General features: G+C 43.3%; 1 protein-coding gene across 1 annotated transcript in view; it reads left to right on the forward strand.

The window, feature by feature from the left end:
- arid1b (AT rich interactive domain 1B (SWI1-like)) overlaps nt 1-20,908 on the forward strand; it is a 112,421-nt gene that overhangs the window by 37,498 nt on the left and 54,015 nt on the right. The gene's annotated exons all lie outside the window — the stretch shown is intronic.

Raw genomic sequence — 20,908 nt, forward strand, 5'->3', positions numbered from 1 at the left:
TGTTAGAAAGCCTATTGAGCTGTGGAGCAATAGCTCGCTGTAGCCCGGCAGTGGACCGAGTGCATCTCTCTTTCTCTGCATCCCTCTCTCTCTCCCACCCTCCCTCCGCCTCATTAATGATGTATTAGTTTATTAGGTGTTGGATATTGGGTCGGGGACCTTGCGACGGACTTCATCATGGCTGAGCTGTATGGAGAGGAAACACAGGGAGGAGGAGGAATAGGAATAGGGAGGCAGAGGTGCATACAGATGTTCAAAGACTCACTTGTGTGCAACACATGGGAAACACACATAAAATAAACATGCTGAAACATAATAACACATGCACACGTCTCTGTCAGTATTCATGAACACGAACTACTTACTCTGCTGTGATTCATTTGGAGTGGCTGGATTAGTAACTGGGCTCACGGCACTGTTGATGGCGACAGAAGAAAACAACGTTGTCCATACATAGAGGGCCCCAGTCACCCAGGGAAACAAGGTGATGTCCCATAATACCAGTGCTGCATCCTTTGGCTATCTGCGTTTTGCATTAGTCTCCTGTTTTTTGTATACATTGTGTTTTTAAATAGTTGCATTATATTAGGAATGAAATACAAAGAAATCCTCGGTTGTTACATTTTTTTTACTCCTTTCATCGTTCCTCTCGTTCGTTACCAATAGATTTTTTTCTGGCTTCCCATCCTCCTTTCCTAATATGTGTCGTCCCTTTCACCTTTTAATCATTTATACAAATTATTTTGTTGGTTAATTCACACCATAGTAGAGAATTCTTTTGATTGAGGCCCCCAGCTGTATTTGCATGGAGGTGAAAATTCTCCCATCACTCCCCCTCCCTTCTTTTCATCCTAATTCTTTCTCTCCCTATTTCAAATTTCCCGCATCTCTCTTTTTATTCCTATCGTCTTCCTTTTCTTCACAGCTTCCCTCCATCCTTTCACCCTTTCTTCAAATGTCCATCCTTTCTCCCGGCTCTGCTTATATATCTTTCCTCTTTAGTGGTGCATCTCCATCTCTCTTTCGTCTGCACGGATGATTTTGTTTACCTACTTGTCATTGCTGAAGTGCTCGCTCTCTCCATTCAGATGTGAGGGGTGTGTAAGTACACAAACACAGATCCACACACATAAATGTATGGTGTATACAGAAACACACGCACACACATTAGCGCTGATCGCAGCCTCAGCTTTCTGGCTACAAAGTAGACCTTGATAGTCAGCCAGCCCATCACATTTTACCATCTTTACCCTGTGCTCTTGCTCGCTCTCCCTCAAACACACACACATACTTTAACTTCACTCAAATTTGTTTTTCCCTGGTGCACTATCGTTACTATAGTGCTAACCTCCTGTACGAAGGGAAGAAGGTCGTATTTAAGACCTAAATGGAAAGCAGTGCACTTAGAGTTTGGCTTTGGCCTTCATCTTGATGCCAAGAGACGAGAGATGCACTCGCTAAGTGAAGAGAGTTGACTGTGTGTGTATATATATATGTGTCTGTGTGTGTGTTTATGTTTGTGTGCATTGCTCTAATGCTGGACTTGAGCATTTGCAGTTCAATGTAAATAACCCAGTTTCCAGATATTTGTAACATCAGAGGACATGATTTTTTGCCGTGTGCATGATATGATGATTCATTTTTCACAGAATTCAATTTTGTTCTACCTGTAGCCCATTGAGACGCAGCAGTATTTTCTCACTGTCGCAGGAAGGTCACAACTTTAAATTCTGAGGCATACAGTATATTAATGAATAAGATTTCACTTTCCTCTAACAACTGCTGTCGTGTTACTTTAGAGCAAGGTCTCTTTAAAGTGTTTACCTGATTCACACTGTAACATGCTGCAAATGACAAACAGACAAATATCCAATATGGTAAAGTAATTGAAAACATTGTAGACAAGGACAAATTCTAAGGTGTAAATCTGAAAGATTATTGAACAGGAAAAGTTTCAACATTTTTGAAGTGTTGCAAATGATGCATCAAGAAATATTGACGTTCACGCCAATTACTAAAAGTTAATATTAGTAATGGTGGCTTACCTGTGGTGTCGTCCAGCCAGTCTGAAACCCCAAACCACTAGTTTTCTGCCCAAAACTAAAGAGGTTTGATTGAAGACCAATGTGTGTGAGATTTGACAAAATGTTTGCTTTACTATGTTTCAAGATTCAAGAATATATATTGTGCAAGCACAAAGGAATATTGAAATTGCAATCCTCAAAAAAAATTGTATCTGTTCAAAACATTTACTAAATAAATCTACACATCAAAAGCAACCATATGATAAAATATAAATCATATCGTTTAATGATTTATATTTATGCACATAATGCACTTAGATTTAATTGTTTTAAACAGTTTGAATATTGGGATGATGTGGTTTATTATCTTGTGTTTCTTTTTGGGGTGATGGAGGGTAGGTCTGCCATTGCATACAGTGACTACCTCATCAGACGATAGACAATGAGTTTGCAGCAAACCTAACAGAATGTGAGGGAACTATGAGCCCAGTGTGGACACAGCCCTGAGGGGAACCCTCCCATCAAGCCAGTGAGCAATAGCCTTCTCTTAACTCCTAGATAAGCTGCCCTAAGCTAACATGAAGCTAACTCCATTCTTTGCAAAGCATTCAAAAAAAGAAGAAGAAAAGTTTGGATTCATGTGAGAAGTGTAGAGTGTAAGTCAGTCGGTCGGTCAGTTTGGCCGAGTTTGAAAAGAAATGTCCCCAGAAGTATACACTATGACTTTTGTTCATAGTGTGCCAGCTGCTGCTCTCAGCTCTTCTTTTTCACTTGCTCTCCGCTTGTATCAGCACCTTTGCCTCTCTCTCTCTCTCTCTCTCTCTCTCTCTCTCTCTCTCTCTCTCTCTCTCTCTCTCTCTCTCTCTCTCTCTCTCTTGCTTGCGCTCTCTGACAGTCGCTCACACAAAAACTGTCCACTCAACCTTTGTGCAATAAGGTAACATCCTCCCCCCTCCCTCCTGTCTGGAGAGAGCGGTTTTACGGCAGCACGGCTCATGTTTGCCAATGAGCGACTGTGGCTATACCTGCCTAGCACTACCACCCCAGACACACTACAGGGACATCTCATTGGATCACACACAAGAGACAGACACACACACACAATCCATTCTTACACACATTAATATGCAGTCAAACATGAACCCTGCAAAAATGTCACACACATACTTAGCATATCTTTAATTGCATGACTGCATTTATATCACACTGAAACAATGCGGCGTGTGAGTGTGTGGGTGTGTGCGTGGACTGCTACAGCTAGATTAGCACACATCGCGCTCATCAAGTATTTATCGCCTTCTCTTTGGAGAGGATGAATAGTAATTTGCTTCTTGTATTAAGGTGACACTGACTGTTCTCTTTCTCCTCTGTCTTTTTTCCTTTGCTGTCATCGGACAAACGTGCAGTTTAGGATGGGGGGGCACACACACACACACACAAACACACACACACACACACACACACACACACACACACACACACACACACACACACACACACACTTACACATTGTCTGTCATAATCCGGTGCTCAGAGGTAGAGAGTGAGGAAGAAAGAGGGAGAGTTTCTCCTCTCTACGTCCGATGCTGTTGTTGTTGCCGTCAGTGCCAAGCAGGTAGAAGAAAATAAAAAGGTACTGGCCCTTTTACCACCTGTCCTAAATCCTAACACAAAATGAGTCAGACATTTACATTATCCTATGCAGACACAATTTCCACATAAAGATTGATTCTAAGTGTATTTAAATGCTTGTAAACACATAATGTTGCTCCAGACTCAACTAGGGTTCCCATAAAATTCAACCACATAGATCATAGATTGAATATACTTTTGTGTTTGAGCCTGCATTTCTGTTATCACCCGTTTGAGATAATTTCAATGCAGACGGGTGAGTGATCATTCACACTTAATCTCATGTGATCTCTTTAAGCTGATCTAATCAGTTATGACCAGTCGACTGTTTGTCCTCGAACCCTTAATGGTCTTAACAGTTACCAACCTGAACTTGAAATGTCTTCGCCATTTTATTTATTAATGCATGCAGCTACTTGCATTTAATTATCGCTGTTGTTTACTCACATGTCCAGAGGTGGTGAACGATAACGATCGAATACAGACACACACACACACACACACACACACACACACACACACACACACACACAACACACTATCTTTATCTCTTGGACTATCTATCCATCTCTAACTCTTTAATTCCCCCACAGCATCCTCTTCTTTACGTTTCACCATCTTTATCGCAGTCTCTGCTGTTTTTGTCTCCTGCTTTTTACTCTATCTCTCTCTCTCTCTCCTCCATCCCTCTCTCTCTCATTTCAAACACTTTCTTTCAATCTGTCTTACTCCTCTCTATTCTGTTCTTCCCTGGGAGACCACGAAGGCAATAACCAGAGCTGTGAAAGGGTCAGGCTGTGTAACCTGTGCAGGTGTGTGTTTGTGTGTGTGTGTGTGTGTGTGTGTAAGAACCATTGGTTTGAAATGTGTCCTGCAGGGCCAGTTGTCCCATCTTTATGTGTTAAAATAGGAAAAACAGTCTTATCCTTCACATGTGTTTCATGCATATGAGGTGTTTGTAAGATGCATGGTCTGGTGTGCAAGGCCGTAACTGCAAAAGGCCCTTGCTTCCTCATTTTTCCAATCCGAAAAAATCACCAGAGGCAGGTGGGAACAGGTTCCATACGTCCCAGGGTCGAAACATTAACTCAAGTCACCAAAGGCTCATAAAGTGTCCGCAGAAAGATGGAGAATAATATAGTCACAAGGTTTTTCACACACCTGCCAGCAAATGCCGCTTGCATTCTTTGTATTCATGCTTCGCAGCAGCCTTGGATTCCACTTAGAGTCTAAGTATTAAATCAGTAATTGTATGTAGAATTGGTATTCGCTTGACTGTGGAAAGGGGTTTGGGGAAAAACAGGCTGAGATTGAAAATGAATGTGAACTGCATGATAGTCTGCCTCCTTACTCTCTCCTATTGTTCCCTATTCTTTTTGCCTGCCTCCCTGCCCCATGTCACCATCGCTCTTCCTCCTCCTCTCTCTCCTTCCTCCACTCTTTCTCTCCCGCTCTCTTTCTTTCTCTCTCTCTCCAGAGGGATTTGACTCTAACTGGCCTTGGCGCCCGTAATGAAACCAAATCTATTTAAAGCCAAAAGCGATGCAAGTTTTAATTTCCTATTCCAGACTTAACCTTTTTGGCTGCGCTGCATTTTCACATCCACTTAATAACTTTTTACCCTCCAATCCCCCCCCCCCATTCTTCCCATCACTCTCACTCTCTGTTGCTTCCTCTCCTCCATCACACTCATCCCCCCACCCCTCGACTCTCCTCTTCCCATCCCCACAACCCTCAACCCCCCATTGCTCTCAGTGGCGAGGCACAGACTGTCTCTTCAAGGGCAATATCTGTCAAATGATTCCCCTGTGAAATTAAGACAGAGGCCATGAGAGAGAAGAGAGGTGGGAGGAAGGGGGAGGAGGACTTGGACGGAGGGATGTGGGAGGTGGAGGGTAAGGAGTTAGAGGAAGAGCGAGGAAAGCCAGTGTATGTGTGTGTGAGAGTTGATGGGGGTTATGCAGTTAGATGGAAGCCGTCCCCCCCCCCCCCCCCCTCTCCCTTTTCTCACCCAACTCAGTCTCATCTGATAGAAAGAATAATTTAAGAATTTTAAAGATAGACAGCAAGTTCCTTTTTTATGAAAAAATAATATGGAACGATCTGTGAAATTAAAGTCTTTGGAAACAAAAAAGACAGAGACATCTTTTTTTGTAACATATAGGATGTGTTCACACAAAATGGTTGGATTGCCATGATTTACTATGAGCATCACATAATCCTGTGTCAAACAAGTACCATTAGAAGTTATTTGACGCATGATGTACAAATATGACGACAAAAAAGTCTCCCTGGGAATAATTGAGGATGATTATATTGTTGCTCTAGGACATAAAATATCCATAAACTCCACTGAGATCACACACGTGTCCATATCAGAGGAATATTATAGTAATTTCCTTTCTTGTTTAGATAGGATGTGTGGTGATATGTGTCTGTGTCAGCAGTTTGAATCACATTATGAAACAGTCAGTAATGTTTCCTGATCCTGCCTGCACCCGCTTCTGTTGTTCAGAGCTCAATAGCATGCTCCTCTGTGCTCACAGCAAGCACAGCGCCATCTGCTGTCTGACTCTGCTAGTACATGCAGGGAACAATGGCCACCAGCGTTCACTAAAAACCCCTCTATACGTTTCACCACGAGCAGCTCGTGTGAAAACACACACTTTTCTCTCACTGTTCACTCAAATAAAGTTTAAAGTCTTTTTTACTGCTTCTATGCATTTATACTCAAAATGAATTGCTTACTTCTAATTATGCAGTATCTCAATTATCAGAGCTGATAGCCTCACGGTGCACCTCCAGAGTAAAATTTACAGCCCTATTCCATAAATGTCTAAAATGAAATTAACTTTTTACAAGGTGTCATCTGTGGCTTTTAAGTGATGAAATTGGAGTCCCCCCCGTCACACACACACACACACACACACACACACACACACACACACACACACACACACACACACACACCCATGCACTTCATAATGAGAAGCCATTATTAGGCCTTGATTGGAGTCAAGGTGCTGATATTAAAAGTGGCAGGAGAGGCAATATCACCACAGTGTCTAATACCCTAGTAGATATGTCATATATTTTAAGACAGCTGCTCCACAATTTATAATTAATAGCAATTTAGTCCCAGCAAAAATTGGAAGACAGCTAACAGAGGGATCTTGTTCCATTAAGTGCAAATTCAGAATCAATGTCAAAGTGACATTGTGCAATTTTTTAAGCGGGTGGTCCAAACTCTGTAGGGCTTGTACAAACACCACAAAGCCCATAACCGTGGTATGTGTGTTTTATTCTGAAGATGATTTCCCTTTGATTCAGTATAAAAATAAGTGCAGTGCAAACAAAAAGGAATGAAGTTGGCCTCTAAAGACACATTCATAAAAAATAATCTGTCTTTATTCTCATGCCTCACAGTCATAAATCAATCCTTCCCAAATGACAGCCTCATACACGGCGTATCAGTATGGCAAATGGCTCTATCTTATAATAGCAACGTAGCACACAGCAATATTATCTGCTGTAGAGCATTGTAGTGCATGTGTCTCAGCGCTGTGCCCTGGAGCGCTAGCCAGATTACACTGGCCCAGCGACAGTCTTATAATAAGACTCGCCCATTAAATCATATCAGCACTGCTTTTTATAGGCCAACACCTCCGCTACGATACTATGAAACTGTCTGTCACAGAAATGTGTCTGAAAGTGTGTGTGTGTGTGTGTGTGTGTGTGTGTGTGTGTGTGTGTGTGTGTGTGTGTGTGTGTGTGTGTGTGTGTGTGTGTGTGTGTGTGTGTGTGTGTGTGTGTGTGTGTGTGTGTGTGTGTGTGTGTGTGTGTGTGTGTGTGAGAGGCAGAGATAGTATGTGAGCGGAGAGGAGAATGTCTGGGAGGAGAACGCGTGTGTGTTTTACCAAACGTTGCCGGCGTTTGAGCTGCTCGCCGCAGCATCTGACAGCGTTTCATCTTCTCCTTTTATTAGATCAACCTCGCGCCGCTGTCACCTCTCCTTTGCCTGTGCTTACATCACACGCGCACACACACACACACACACACACGCCCGCATGCACACGCAGCCCGGGCAACCATTGGCTCACAGAGCATTCGCTCCTGCGAGGGTGTTCTGGTTGGTTAGCCGCTCTCTGTTCCGTCAGGCCAGGTGGGGAGAGGGCATCCAGGACGACTCTCTGCCTCAGCATCGCAGTGTGAATATGCAAACTGGTCGGCTGCCTGATATGAACAGTGAATCTAAATGAGTGTGTGTTGTTGATGATATACAGATGCCTTCTTTAGATTGCATTTGAGGCTTTCATGTGCGATGATTCTAATCATCTCACAGGGATTGGTTCACTTGGGGATTTTAAGTGTTTTGTAATATAGGACAAAACCTGCAGCAGATAGTTGGACAGGTTTGGGATCTCTAACGTAGAAACTACAACATGACATGTCATCAAAGAGAGATGTGGAGAAACTGTGCAAAAACTCTGTGTAACTCTTAGATGTTTAAAGGACTTTTACCAATTTGGTTTAAGTTATTATGAAAATGTCGAATTATGATTTGAATATTAAATTGTCCTCTGTGGCAATTTGTTGGATTCTTGCCAAAATTGAGCACTCAAAACAATTAAAACCAAATCAGATAATTGTCTGCATTGGACATTTTTCAGCCGACCGACCTTTATTTAGGAGTTACAGAAGGCTCCACCATCAGCGGATTTAAATATTTGGTTTTGTCTTGACAAACTTTCCCTTGTTGCAAACTGTGCAAGTAGTTTTCTGTCTTTAGCCGCCGCTGTTTCACAAGCGGAGCTGTCATTTCACATTTGTCATCTCTGACGGATGACGTCGGTGTGTAGCAGCGAAGGGTTAAAGAAGATGCTCCCACTGAAGACATGAGAGAGCAGCTCAGATTCTTATAGATATAGCAGATTGACGTGTTTTTGTTCCCCGCGCTTTATTCTCTGCCTTCTGAGGGACAGTTTTCTGTGCCGCTGCATGTGTGACGTGGGTTTCTCGATTGCGGCAGTGCAGCGGTGAAGTTAATTCAGTGTGTGTGTGTGTGTCTTCTTCTTTTTCCTTGCAATGCTCTGATTTCTTTCTATACCCACAACATTTTGATTTGCCTGTGTTGTCACTATTCATGACATTTCTCAAACTCTCAGTTTGTTATTTCCGTTAAATGAAGCATCTGGATTGTTCAATTTACTGTGCAGTGGTTGCAACACGATGAAAATGTAAAGGCATTTTGGAAGTGGGAATTATTTAGCAAATTATATATGAGCTCAGTTTAATTGGGTATAACTGTTTAGATAAAACATTTCCCACATCCAGCCAACAGAGACAAATGATCCACATAGTAGAAATGATTTTAAAAATACATAATTGCATTGTTATGCTCACTTGATTTCATAGTAATGCACTGTTCCATACATGCAGCTTCCCTGTCAAATACACATTCAAACTTACAGTGCAAATCGATATTGTGTCTGTACAAATATACAGATAAAATCCACTAATAGACAGGAGGAGACACAGACGCAGTGTTCATGCTGAAACATGCTGCACATAGAGTACAAAACAATGTAATATGCACACGTAGACGGCTGAAAGGCATAGACACACACACACACACACACACACACATTCACATACACACGGCATCCCAAGGCCTCTCCACGTCTTGGTTAATCCAAGCCGTCAGTCAGTGCTTCAGGGCCAGGATGCTGCCGTTTGATTGTAATTGCAAAAACCGGAGGCGGGTGAAGGGAGAGCCAGGGATGTCAATAGACAGGTGGAGGGACGGAGGGATGGATTCCTCCTGCCTATACCCACAAGCCGCTGCTCAGCACGCTGTGTGACTTTGTGTCAGCAGTTTGTCTTGTGCATAGCTAATGACGGCTCGGTACGGGGGGCTAGGCTCGAGTCCGCTGCTGCTGCTATTCTCGTTCGATCGCTCTGTCTCTCTATCCTCTGGTCTTCAGCTGAATCCCTGACAAATGAGATTTTGCCTGAGGTGGATGGGAGGATGGTATGCGGAGCGAGGCCTCTAACTGTCTATCTGTCTGTCTGTCTGTCTGTCTGTCTGTCTGTCCGTCTGTTTGTCAAGACATCTCACAAGCCATATAGGTCCCAGAGGTTTTTCCTCCTCCTAACTTCCTCATTCTTCTCCTCTTGCCCCTTCCGTGTGCCTCGTCTCCTCCTCCTTTCTGTCTCCCTCATCCTGCAGCTCTGTCTGTCTTCTAATTTAAGTCAGAGGCCAAAATAACTCACAGCGATTTGTTTTAGTGAAGAAATGGGGGGAGAGAGGGCGGTGGGGACGGGAATGAAGAAGGAAAGAGGAGGAGGCGGAGGGGAGGGCAAGGGCACAGACTTGAGCAGAAAGAAATTGGAGGGAGAGGAGAAAAAACAATAGACGAGGTTTGAAATGAAAAATAAAAACAACTCCTTCTCCAATTAAGGAGCTTTTTTTGTGTTGTTTTGTTTCTTCGGTCATGGACAGTCGGTCACGCTTGCTTTTTGTTGAGCGTGTGATGAATTACACCCCTCCACTCCTCTGCCTTTGTTGTGGTGAAGTTCCAGCCATTTGTACCTCCTACAATATCTTTGTGCTGTGAATTCTCCGTGCCTGTTTACCAACCAGGGTTCGTTTGAACTGGCATAGAGAGAAAAATGGGTTTTTGAAAAGTCTCTTTGATGGTGAGCCCAATTTGTTTTTCACCGCTAAAAAGTTTATTGAACGCCCTGAAATATGGTTCTGACTTCAGCTCTGAGGCCTGTCCTGAGAGGGCTGCTGCCTCCCTCTGTGATTCCACCGGTGTGTGAACGTGTGTTTGTGTGTGTTTTCCTAACCCAGCTCATATGACGTGATTCACCTGTAATGAGATACTTATTGTTCAACGACCCATTGACTATTTGTCAAGTTAAAACAAATCCATTTCCCCACAAGAAAAAATAAACCACTCCTGAACACCACCACTAGCGGGGACCAGAGCAGGTGGGGTCCATGCACTGGTGCTGTTGATGCCCGATTCTGACCCAACCATCTGCCTTTTGATGACCCAGTGTCTGAAAGGAGAGAAACCTGATGTGGTCTTCTGCCCAATCCACCTCAAAGCCATCCATCTTCATTCTGAGAGGATTTCATTGTACTGAGTGGTTATCTGAGTTACGGTTTTGTGTGTACTTTACATATAAAGGGGATTTACAGAGATACCTGACAAAAAGAAGTATTTCACTGTAGTAGAAAGAATGGAAGAAAACAAATCAAGTAGCCTTGATCTCATGAGTCTTGAGCTCATGTGAATTTGTCTTGTGAGAAATTGCGTTTTAGATTCTATACAGTACAGTATTTAATAAAGGGACCCTCTGTGGGTCAGTATCTGGGTAATTTGAGGTCCTTTATTTTATTGTCACCAAATTTGTTAGCATCTAGACCCATTACATTTCAGATTCACTCTTAAAATCACACCGTTGATGTGGGATATTTCTCAATCACATGACATCTCCACACAGTTGTGGTCCAGTACAAATGTAACAAACTGCTGTGAGGTAGTGATCAGGTTTCTCAGATTTTCTCAAACTTGATCGTGAAGTTGATGGACAGATTAAGAATCAGGCATTCATTTTACATGGATCACAAGCAGATTCAGAATTCCGCCGATCCACCTTATTGATCGGCAGCAGACGCTGATGGATTACCTTGGCGGACGTACTGACAGGCAGCACATCCAAGGGGGAAAGAGTTTCGCATTGTGGCGACCAAAACAGACCCTTAAACCAGAACACCCCCCCCCACACTCACGTCACCTCACTATCCCTCTTTTGATCAGAGTCACTTTGACAGTGAGGCATAAGTCTGTGCAGCGCGGGGCCGGCTGGCTGGCAGCAAATGCCAGAGATCCCCCGAGAGAAGAGGACTGAGGGATTAAACAGAGAAAGACACTCCCTTTAAAAAAAAAAGGGAGTAAAAAGGAAATCAGTGTTTCCTCCCTCTGCGGATAGAGTGAGCTATTTAACCGTGCTGCCACTTTTGTGTTTTCTGTAGTCTATTCTCTTCAAAAGAGGCTTTTGTGTTTGTGTTTAAACTCTGTTTTGTCCCAGGGTTAGCCTGATCTGCCCCTCGCCAGCAATAGACTGAAGTCCTGTGTGGATGTAAATCGAAAACAAATCATCGCTATCATCCTCTGCACTGTCCTCGTCTCCCTCCGCAACCCCAACCCACCTCTTTCCAGGCTCCAACTTCCTTTCTCTGTTTCTTGTCGCTTCTATCAAGGAGAAGTGAATGCCACACGTTTCATCTCTCCAAAGCGACGGTGGGCCTGAAACACAACAGAGGCATTGCTGGGTAACATTGAACTGGATTGGGTAAATACAAAGGCATGAGGGAAAAGAAAGCAGCTGGGGAAACACAAAAGGATGGAGCTGCTTTGGGAGCTAACCTTGCCTGGGTTTCTCTGATGTTCCTTTACACACACACAGACACACACACACACACACACACACACACAGTCACCCCTCCACCGTGCCCAACCCCTCTTTCCTTTTCCCTCTCCCTCTCCCTTTCTCTCTCTCTCAAGTGATCCTTTTATGCGTCGTGTTCAGAGGACAGCACCAAAGCATCTGAGGAATGGGAGGTTACAGTTTATTAAAGGAAATGTTGTTTCACAAAAACGGTCATTCCCCCTTTCAGCAGGAAATGCTGAGGCTACGGAGCTACTGCACTTCAAAGCTGCCCAGAAAACTTCCCATGAAACCACTTTGATTGTCTGCATCCAAAGGGACCAGCAGGGGGATTTTTTCCCCTGGTGTCTTGGCACAGCTTTTTCTTACGTTGGTCTTGGCTGATCTCAGCTTCAGGCTTTGTCGCTATATAAAAGGAATAGAGTTTGAATTTATTAGCTCTCATGTAAGACTTACAGGCAGGCAAAAAAACATGTTGCTCCAACGTGGTGATTGTTGATAGGAAATCCTCAATTTTGGAGGAAAGTTTAGCATTCCATTGCACATGAAGAAATTCATTCCTGCATGTACCAAACATTTTTAGCAAATCCATAGACAGGATTCCAGGAGTGACAATAAAATACTATTTTTGACACTTTGGGTTTTAACCCTTCAATCTTGCTTACAAAGCAGCCGCACTGAAGAGGATGTCACTATGCATGCAGAGCAATTAACATTTGATAACATTTCAGAATGGATGGCATACCAGAATGAAGCCCGTCATTCATTCATGTTCCACTTTTTATGATATTCTATGTCCCCTACTCTCCCATTTTGATGAAAGATATTACACAGAAAGAATGCGTTGGAGCCGCAACCACTATGTGCAAATTAGTCGGCAGGGGAGAACAGAGCATTAGAGGGAACCAGGGAGAAGTTAGACTGGTTGTTTGGACGTGCTAGTTTGAAGTGAAGAGGTTGCAGTTGAGTGGACTGTTTCTCTCACACACACTAACACACACCCACACACACACACACACTCACACGCAAACATCCAACCGCACACACAACCCCTCGCGCCTCCGATGGCCCTGTCGGTGTGCCAGGGCGGGTGATTACCAACGCTCTCCCCCAATTATGGGCTGATTATTCTGCCGCGCTCTAATTGACTGGGGAGATATGCAAATGGCTGTCATTTGGGATGATAAAGGATGCGGGTGCTGGATGCCCCCTGCATTATTTAGCCTCGGCTGTACACAGCGTGAAGGATGTGGCGTGCGCTTTAATTGCTGAGGAGAGAGAGGTTAAGCTGAACGAGCAGCTGAATTAGAAATGAGGAATTTGGGCTCCTTATTTATTTATTTATTTAGCTTGCTCCCTTCCCACCTCTCTCTTTCTCTTACTCTCACATACACACACACACAGGCTCGCACTCTACACAAACTTTATGTTATGTGTCGTCTTTTCAGTTCTCTCTTGGGTGAGTGGAGAGGTGAGGAAGGGGGTGGCTGGAAGGCAGGATGTCATGCTGGAATGCCATAAATAAAAACATTAGTGGAACCAATACGTGCAGAACAAATAGGGAGTGTTTGTGTGTGTGTGTGTGTGAGTGTGTTTATCTGTGTGTGCGTGTTTGTGTGTGCGTGTTTTGTGTGTTGGCGTAAGTGGTCGGCTCGTGCATTATAAACTAAAGTGTGAAGAACCTTTGCAGACTTCTGAAAAAAAGAAAAGTTTCATCAGCTCAGACAATAAGTGGGCTCAGCCTGTCTCTGCCTCTGTAAAGCTGCCATTTAAAATGAGGGCATATTTAAATAAACACCTCTGGGCAGAATACCAATGACCTAACTCGCCATGTGGTTGAGTTTGTGGCATCTTTGACTCCAATACCTGGGCACGCAAAAAGGACCCACCTCCATGTTTATTAACTCACTCAAGGTGGTGTTGGATGTTTGAGACACCATGCTGGGGGGGGGGCCTGCTATGTGATAAGTAATATAGCTGCCACAGCTTGGCATATTATCAGGGAGAATCAGAGTGAAAGTCCACACGAATCCCTCTGGTTTGGAGACAAGTGGCACCAGATTTGGGCGTCTTTAACAGCTCAGGGGTGATAGTGCCTCAAATGTCCCTCTGAACGTGGCCCATCCCATATCTCCCAGTATGCAAGGTTTAAGATCCGGGCCAGTTATCACTCTGTGAACCCCTTGTCTTACAACAAGCAATAATTGTTCATGCAGTGGAGTTTCTGTTAACATTATCACTAGATCACCTGAATCTACTTGAATCCTGAGTCAGGTGTCCCCGCTCCCGCAGGACTCTGGAAGGCTCTGTTTTTTTCAAATAAAAAGAGAGTGCTGTTCTGTTTAGTTTGTTCTGAGGCAGCTTTTGTCCCTATTTATTAAACTCTGTTTTGTCTCATGGTTAACCAGGTTTGCCCCTCGCAGACCTGTTATCCCTATTTGGATGATTCATATTGAGACCTCAAAGAAGTGAGGGGAAGAGAGTGACAGAAGGGAGGCTATGACAGAGAGTGGAGTTTGTAATGTTCTTCCTGTGACTGCGTAGATTTCCTCTGGGTACTCTGGCTTCCTGGTTTGTCTCTGTATGGAATGCTGCCCCCTCTCAATGCAGTATAAGATTAGACAGTATACTTGAACCTGTGCTTTCATGTATTTTGAAGTAGTAGTTATGTAAAGTAACTAAATAGCGCTGTCACTTTTTCCCCAAAATCAGGTTCTGATGAATTTGACATGACCAACATTCTGTTTGATTCAATAACCCATTCAGTTAGATGAGGTTGAACACTCCATAGCCGTTTTCAGACGTGACCTACAGTTAAAATCCTGAGAATTGGCAGTGGAGTTTTAGTGAAAATGAACTTCCCCCTGTAATTGTATGAATGTTAAAATTTCAAATATAAAGTGATAGGCAATGTTGTTGTGTTACGTCACATGTGTTGCATGGGTCATTGCCTTACATCTCTGAATTGCTGTTGGGACATGAAGATAGCATGCCACCTATGGCAGTCGCGATTAGAGTTATATGTTAGACAATTGGAAACTTAAGGCACTTGAGACGGGAACATTCAGCCTACAAGCACATGGTACAACACTGAGCTCCATGGGTTGGCATGATTACATATTTGAGTGCCTTCTGGGTGCTAGGCTAAAGCCTATGTGGGCTTTGACGAGCCTGAAGCTTGCCAAACATCTTCCCCCGAAGAGCATCCATATTTTGAGTCTGTCTGGCTGGGTCCTCCCCTCCTAGCTGAAGATTTCACTCTGAGACCCATAAGAAGTGGCGGAGACTCAGCTCAGGGAACTCTTTATCTCCACACACATACTCTCATACATACAGATATCCTGGTTTGCACACAAACACACACTTAATCTGACAAAGACATCCCCCGTCAAGGCATGTTTGCGCATTCCTACATACTATAACAAACAACTGCAGGCCACCCACGCAGGCCCCGGACCAAATTATTAAACCAGTTATGTGGATGTAAAGTGCCGTGTGTAAGCAGACTCGTTTTGATCAGCCTTTTGTAGTGCGGCTCTTAAATTGTCAAACTCTTTTTTATCAATTCTCATCATCATCTCCAATTATCATCATCATTCCAGCCTTAGTAGACAGACATCAAAGAGTGAAATGGTGGTGTGGGTGTTGTGTTAAATCTCACTCCACTACGTCTCTCTCCTTCTCATTTCTCTTCTTCCTTCTGTACTTAATAGCACTTATTGAAGGGTATTACAGTGTGTGCTCTACATGGGGCATCATGTTAAAACCCTCTTTCACACACACGCAGTCGGCAGTCCATTTGGATTCATTTGCATGGCATTTCATTTGGATTTTGCTTCAATCGACGGTTTGGGGAAAGGATGAAAAAAAAAATAACATCTTTGTGTAATAGCATTTCATGCATTCTCCAGTGCACCATAAAGATTTAAAGCACAGCGGCCGGAGCCAGTAAATGAGTGCAGCGCTGCCATAAGCAGACCTCTCCCTCAGGCCCACAAACGATGGCTATTGGAGTTAATTACAGTTTGCATCATCATATTTACACAGAGAGGAGAAATAGAGAATAAAACTGGCCTCTTTCCTCGCTGAGGTGTTATTTGTGTATAAACTGTACCACAGTGAGTCGGAGCACAATCATCGCTGTGTGAAACGTTATAATGGATTTTACTCTTGACCTATGAAAACACAGGTTCTTTATGGATACATAAACACATCAGTAAAAACAATATATACTGTGTTAAAATGTAAATAGACAAATACTTTTAAAGGACACGTTCACATTAGTTAGTGTTCAGACTGACTTGGCAATATTAAATTCAAAAGCTTTATTGTCATATGCAGAAATGACAAGTAATCAATGCCATGAAAATCTTATTTCACTCAGCTGCTTTGAGGCATGTTCTGAACACATGATCTCTGCAGCAGAATAAATATGTTACGTCCTGCCACTGCCTGCTGCACCACCCTTCACCTGAGCGCTCTGGAGATTTCTATGTTGTTATGAACGGTGCTCCGTTCATATGTGAAAGGTAAACTCAGAATATCCTGACCCAATTGTGCAGACATTCTCCGAATGAATGTAAAAAATTTGGCTTTTGTCCTTATCTGGAGCCATCAATAAATACCTAAATATCTAAATTTAAATTGAAAAAGAAATACAAAATAAATGCACATTCATATTCACTCATCAAACACCTCATACACATACATCCATATACTAAAGTAAACGGTTGTAACAGTGGTTCAAGATAATCTCTGACTCCAGGGCTGCAGGATCACGATGACGACAACAATTGTTATTATTCTCAATATTATTTATCCTTATCATCATTATTGTTATTATTATTATTATTATTATTATTACATTAACTTGTGTTGCTCTCATAATAACATCTTCACATCTGTAATTATCACTCTTATTATTCTCACAGATCTGAAACATGATGGTTACACAACTGTTCCTGGTGTCTAGATATGAATGCTTAAGCCAAAGCTGACACGTGGCTCCAGCAGTCAGACATGGTCACATCAAGTGGGAATCTTCCAAAGTTACTGGCCTTTTTATTGCAAAATGACTCCTTTGTGTTTCCACAGCAGGGTCTCCCGGGTGAGAGGGAGTGGAGCGATAGTAACACAAAGAGGGAGTTTCAGACTAGAAAGACGGTGACTTTGGAAAATAACCACTTGATTTTACTAACACAGGTTTGGACTCATATTTTGAAGTAATCACTTCATGGCCTGTATGAAGAGAAAAAACAATTACAGCAACAGCAGCAACTCTTTAAATGCACCTATAGTTATGCCAGTATTGTTTAAAGAATGATTTAGAGAAGTGTAATCCCATCCTTTTATATACAGTACTATATACTGTGACCCTATAAGTACCTATTCATGCTGAACATCCACTGAGAACATTCTGGGAGTACACCTCACTCTCAGGTCCTGATCTTCCCTGCTGCTGTGCCAGCCTCTGCGTGCTTGAGTGGGTCTGGTGACCAGTAGAATCTGTGGCAGGTGGGAGGAGCACATTATTACACCAGGGGTGTAGCAGAATAAATGTCAAACTCCTGCCGAAGTGGGGCCTCGTAAAAGAGAGGAGAAACCATGTTGTCATTCTTCCCTATTTCATCCATTCTGTACAGATAGTGCAAGATTAAAGTGCCAAGTCTAAGGTAAATCCCTCTTGAGTCAGCTTAAAGTAGAGGAGCACGTGCACTGAGCAACATGTAGTCACCCATCAACATGCCTGATGTTCCATATAGATATATATTTATATATTAGTAACCATAAAATCCTATTTTTTACTAATCAAAGGTTCAATTCAACCCAATTTTCTACAGTATGCTTGACTTATTTGAACAGCCCTCTCCAAGATGATGGAAGTGAATAGCATTTCATCCCATTTCATCATCATAGTGATATGAACACTGTTTTTGAAAGATGTTGCTGTTGATTATTTATTTTTTTGTAATTTTCAATCCTGAGAATCAAATTCAATTCACAGGGACATCAGACATGAAAAGAAAAATCAAAATTACCAAAAATATCTTTATGGCTACACACTTGTTGTGTTGTGCCACAGAAAATTACTTAACTGTCTGTGTGTGTGTGTGTGTTTGTTTTATGGTTAGGAGTGTTTGAAGTAACTAGTTTCTCTCATCACTCTCCTTTCCGGTAGCCCACAGGAAGCGTCAGCCCTTGGCTCCTCCCTGTCTAGACAGAGAACCACTTTCACACACACACCATCCCTCCCTCGCTCCCACACACTATCTTTCTCTCTCTCTCGCTCGCTCCATCACACACACACACACACACACGCTTGGTGCCGTCTACCATTACAACTTTGATTAATTCCCAGTGTGTGGTGAGAGGACAAAACATCAGCACCATGGTCAAGAGAAAAAGGCCCACAGTCTGCCGAATGTGACAGCTCCCTGTTACACACTGATGCCTTTTACCCTGCTGGTGCGTGTGCATGTGTGCGTGCGTGTGTGTGTGTGCTCGTGCGTGTGCGTGTGAGAGAGAGAGCAGGGCAATAGTATGAGAGAGGAAAAGGAAGGGGTTTTATGTTTGTGGCCCTCATCTGTCCCTTCGGCCGCATCAGTGCTCAAGCGTGTCTCACTGTGACAGGCCAGCAGCCTTTGTGCCTGTCACACACACAAGCACACACACACAGACAAACAGAGGCACACTAAGCGAGAGAATGCAGGCAGGCACCAACACCAGCGAGGTGAAGGGTCACGAGCGACTGCCTCTCCAATGTTGTGTGAAATATGTAGATGGCAGTCTCGGCCCATTATGCGAGTATATGCGACAGCGTGTGTGTGTGTGTATCTTGAGGCGGACAGGGGGCATCTCAAAGTAACTGGTTATTATCACCTCAATATTTTTCTTATTATGACAATTACATGCTCCAGGAGCGAATTAAGCGATACAGGACGCCAAGCGGGAGTGGTTGACAGCTATTTGGAGACTCAATGCACAGAGCAATTTGTAGCCCTGAGCCAAACAAATTGGATTTGGGCCACTTTGGATTGGGGCCCCAGATTGTTGGGCGTTTGGTTCCCCCGACTGAATGTCTGCCTGGCTGGTTAGCTAGCTGCCTGGCATGGATTCTTTACGCATGACTATGTAGCAGACATTTAGCCAGGTAACACAATGCTCCATGGCCCTTGATAAGGATTAAGTGTACATGTGAAAGGAGGAGTGGATGTGTTGATAAAGGCATTATATTACAGGTGCATTGTGAAATGGCTTTTTAACGGTAGTGTTTCTGCAACCATACGTTATAACCATGGATTTATTAGGTTTTTCCAACTGACATTGTTATGGTCCAGTGGTGTTAAGCTTTCCCATCCTGTGATGTTATATACTGCCACTACTTTTTTTGGTATTGGGCCACACAGCTGTGCTCAAGTGTATGTATAATCCAAATGAGCCTAACAGCCTCTAAACAAATTACTGTTACGCATTTTCCCACCACTAAACTGCCATTGGAAAAGCTGGCAACAGCTCCCAATTAGGTGAAATGCAATTATGCCCATCCATTCACACAATTAGCCGGTGGGTTAACAACGGAGCTGCACATCCGACTAGCTCTCGTGTTTTGGGTAAGCCATCGCCATGGTTACACATGGCTTTCATGGTTACCTCGCCATGTGAGATGGCATTTGGACCCGGGGCGGCCGGTCGGTTGAAAACACCCTATTGGTGGGGGCAGCGCATTACATCACCGGGCTCAGATCCCCAGGTGACTTGATTGGCTGAGACAGGGAGTGGTACCATGGTTGTCTAAACTAGATAGAGAGAGAGAGGACAGCCAGTGCCCCATGTGCTCAGTCGTGCGAGGGTAGATAATGTCAGGTGACAGACTGGCAGGCTGGAAGGGCGGGTGGGCGCTCACAGCAGCATGATGGAAAAACAAAGGCTTTGTGTGTCACTGCCGAGATCGCATTAACCAAAACAAGCAGCCGTGGACAGATTGCCTCACCGACCTGGTTGTCTCCTCCACAGAGTGGAGCCGTCCACGGATGGAGAGAAGAAATGGAGATGCATGTCTCAGTTTTTATAGGAAATAACATGGTGCTCGGATATTGTGGAAAAAGTAAATTGTTTGCCTGCGGTTTACATAAAATTGACTATTTGACAGAGCTGCATAAATTCAAAACAAATGGCTTTTTGACAGTGCACTGCAGGGGATGGCAAATGTTGATTCAGTGTTGAATGTTGCATTTATGGTGGAACTTGTTCTCAGTATTTAAAGAAAAATAACTTTCAAGGGTGTTGGTTGTAGTTAAGGTGGAGTGGGGTTGTTTCTATTGTTGCTATTACAGTGTGACACAGTTGTCCAGTAATTTGTTAACATATCACACTGACCTCCTCTCCCACCCCCAGACACAAGAAGAAAAGACTGATGCATTATTGTGTTGAGTGAATTATTACCTCCGCCAAAAAGGTTATGTTTTCTACTGTGATTTGTTTGTTAGAAGGGTTAAGGAATGACTAGTGAAAAGGTTACCAAGAAACTTAGTGGAAGAATGCTGAATCAGTAAAATAATAACTCATTCAAGTTTGATGCAGATCCAGGAATTTTTTGTACAAGATGTGCAAAATGTTGCAATAATCAAATGAAAGTTTCATTTGTGTATTTTGGTTGATTTTGACTGTAAGACACAGCATACTCAAAGTGACACAGACAAATAGACACTTCTGGTATCTTCTAGTAGTGACAGTAATGGTTGCACACAGGGCTCAGGTTGGGCAGGAGTGGAGGGTCAACAGGCATGTTA

Source organism: Pleuronectes platessa, chromosome 11 (genome assembly GCF_947347685.1).
Source record: "Pleuronectes platessa chromosome 11, fPlePla1.1, whole genome shotgun sequence".
NCBI classification, from domain to species: Eukaryota; Metazoa; Chordata; class Actinopteri; order Pleuronectiformes; family Pleuronectidae; genus Pleuronectes; species Pleuronectes platessa.